Consider the following 3856-nt stretch of genomic DNA (forward strand, 5'->3'; position numbering starts at 1 on the left):
TATCCATCAAACATGTATCCAATCTTTCCTTGTACCAGCAATGTGCTAGCTCCTAAGATGAATGGCTCACAGTCTCTAGTTCCAAGAAACTCACAATTTAATTAAATCCCTCTTGCCCTCTCTTTTTCCTTTTCTCTCTCTTTCCTTTTCTCTCTTTCCCTTCATTTCTTTTTGATGAGTCATCAAATAACTTTCAGGTCTCAGGAAATCCTAATTGCCTAGCTACATGACCAATATTCCCCAAACACAGTGATTTGAAATAACAAAATCCTTCATTTTTCTCATACTTCTGCAGTTTGGGAAGGTTTGACAGGGACCACTCTGCTCAGCTCCCAGAAGTTCCCATTTTTTGCCATTTTGGATGAGTCCTCAAATGATTTTTCAATTCTCAGGAAATCCTAATTGCCCAGCTTTATGATGAGTGTTCTCCAAACACAGTGACCCACTTTCAAGTCCCTCATTATGGCTGCTCATTGGTGGAGGTTCAGATGGGGCCAGAGTCTCAGTTTCTTTCAACAAGGGTCTCTTTATGATCTCCGTGGCTTTCCTTATGACATGGTAGCAATATGCCAGGAACAAGTGTCCCAAAAGAACCAGGCAAGGATGGCCTCAGAAGTCACAGCACCTCACTTTCATCACAATACATGGCCATCCAAATCCAAGGATAAGGAATATGGATCCAAGGATGGTACTGAAGTAACAGACTCACTCTGCAAAGAGCACTTGTGGGGTGGGAGAGGTTCTGGCAAACGTTTTCAGAAAATACAATGTCATGGTTGGTCCTTTGACCACAAAAATTTAGATTCCTCTCACATGCACAATATATTATTCCTTTCCCCACAATATAATGTTTTGAAGTATATATACATTGTGATGTGGTTAAATCTGGCTGATTAAAATATGCATTATCTCATGTAGATTTATTGTTGTCGATGTTTGTTTTTTGTGGTGATGAGGAGCAAACTCAGGCTTCACATATGTTGTGTAAGCTCCCTATCATTGAGCTACTTTTTTAGCCCTTGGTATCATTTTTGTGGTGACAACTTTTAACATTTCTCAAGAACTGAAGCCAGATTTAAAGATAGGAAGTTAGTATAGTTAGGTAAATCGGGTCTAATATTGAGTAAGATGAAGATGGAGCCCATCCCAAGGAAATGTTAATGAAACAGCTCCCAGCAAACAAGGAGATGCTAATCTAAAAGCCCTTCCTTCCCAGATTACTCCTATGGCCCACCTGTCCCCCACCCTTTGGGCCTTCTCACCTACATTCCATCACTGAAAGATAATAGAACAAAGGACAGCAAGCAAGATAACAGAACAAAGGAGAGCAATGAAGGAAAGCTGAAAGTAGACCTTAGCTATAAAAGAGGGAAGATCTTGCCCTTCCACAGATTGCACCTCTTGGGTCCCCTTCTTCCTCAAGGGAGAAGTCTTTTCTGCTGTCCTTAATAAAGCCTCAACTTTCCACTCTAAACTTACCTCAGCGTGCTTCTTTGGTGTTACACTTCAGCATTGGGGAAGCAAGGACTCATCACCGGTAAACAGCAGTAACAGAATCACCATTAACTATAGTCACTGTGTTGTACAATAGACTTCTTGAACTTATTCTTCCTAAGTGTAATTTTGTATCCTTTGATACATCAATTTTATATCATAAATTTTCAACTTAAATTTGCTGAGGCAAAAGAGAGCATTTATCTGCGGATAACTGGCAAACCCAAGAATGTAGATCCCAGATTTAAAACTATGTCATTTGAGCTCTACATCCCGCTTGGCTCCCAGCTTAGTTTGTCTCATCCAGGGCCCCTTCACATGACAGGCATGGCCTGCCAGTGTTATGCTTGAATTCGGGACCCCCCCAAAAGACCACCAGAGACCCAAGATCGATGTAAGAAGCAAAGAGGTGTTTATTGCAAGCTAGCTTGGTCCTCCATGCGCACACAGCAACTGGTGACGCTGAAAGGCCCCAGCCCAGGGTTTGCAGCAGTTTTATGCATTCTTTGGAGAAGGCAGGGACTTCACATACATCATAGCATCTCTTAGCAAATCATCACACACGGCAGGAAAATCAAATAACAACTCTAAAGCATGATTAGCACATTCACTGGCGGGAACAAGTTGGGTAGGGGTGATTGGTTAGTACAAGAGGGGGATTCATTTGAACTGATTGGTTTAAGCCCAGAGGGGTGTTCGTGCTGAATTACATGGTTTCCCAACACCGTAAACTACTGGGAGGGTCATCTGGCATCCCAGGTATTTCCCAGTCTCATGCTGATTGGTGGCTGTTAGGGGGTTGCTATGGGTCCCCACCTAGCCTGACTGAGTCAGGGACACCTGTCGCAGAAGATCTCATTTGTAGATAAACAACTTAGCTGGGTGGGAATGTGCCTAGGAGTGCTCTGTGGTCTTTCCAAGGACAAAGGTCATGTCCCTTCCTTGGACAGGCTTTGCTCTGAGTAGAGGCTGGTTTTTCACCAGTATCCCCAGGTTCAAGCCCCCTTGGTTTTAGCAATCCCAGCAGTGGCCTCATATTACTGGCAGAGAGGTTTCTGATGTCTCCTTCTGCCCATCACTAAACCAAATACTTTGCTTGGTGAAGAGGACACTTTGATAACAAGTCCGCTGTAGGGCAATCAGCAGGGATCACTACTGTTGGCCTCACCAGGAACACATGGAATAAGCAAGGTACCTCTTAAAAACAAAAAGGATATAGGAAAGTACGTGATAGTACCACAGTGTTCTGGTCTTTCTGTTCTACCATTCTTACTTAGCATTGACAGTGTTTGTCCTCATTCATGTAACTTTATAGAAGCAAGAAACATGCCACAGATCTAAAGAGAAGGAATATTTTCAAAGCAGAGGCAGTCCCAGCCTTATCTGTCCCTTTTTTCAGGAAAGCAAAACCTCTTCCAGAAATGCCTCAAGAATACTTCCCCTTAAATATCACCAGTCAGTATTGGATCATACTGCTAACCTCTAGATGTAAGGGAGGCTGGGAAATCTAGTTTTAACAAAGTAGAATAGAATTTCATGACTAATTTGGACCAATATCCACCCTCTCCTTCCACACACAGATCCTTCCTGGAATTTAGTTGATTTTGTTCTGAGTTCCTACAGCATTCTGGGTTTTCTTTGTTGTAGCAACATATCCACATATACAGTTGCTTTTTTTTTCCCCAATCCCCATCTTTGATAGGATTTCTAAAAAAAAGTGCCCATATCTGTCCTGTTATATCTCTGGGACTTAGCATCATGCTTAGCTTCATTCCATGTTTTCTGAATGACTAGAATGGCCACATGTACCAGCCCCAGGGAAATAAGTAGGTGCTCAGTGAATATTTCCTGAATAAATGGATGGATACACGGATGGAGGTCAGAGATCATTACCACCCAGAACAGCCAGAGTCTTCCTGTATCCCTCTCTCCCCAGTCTGGCATTTCACTTTCCTAAAAGCCTTTCCTTTTCCCACGGAGCCATCAGTTGGTCCCTTTGGGTCCTTAGGCAACAGCTAGTACTTGCCCTCCTTCCATCCACCAGCATCTTAGCTGGATCTTAATACCCGTAAAGTGGCGCCTGTACGTCAGAAGACAGCTCATTATTCGCCATTATTTACCTCTGAGTGTGTGCCTTCTTATGGCTCGTGCCCTTCCTCCTCCTCCTCCTCCCTTCTCCTCCCTCCCTCCTCCTCCTCCTCCTCTTCCTCTTCCCCCTCCCTCCTCTCCCTCCCTCTTTCCCCTCCCTCCTCCTTGGGAACTGGTTCAACCAGAGTACAACCAGCTCATCTGCATCTGGTCCTGGAAAACCTGCTGGAGCTACAGCAGGAGGGAAGGCTGCGGGAGGAGCTGCAGCGGCGCG

Source organism: Spermophilus citellus (genome assembly GCF_964194105.1).
Source record: "Spermophilus citellus genome assembly, chromosome: 2".
NCBI classification, from domain to species: Eukaryota; Metazoa; Chordata; class Mammalia; order Rodentia; family Sciuridae; genus Spermophilus; species Spermophilus citellus.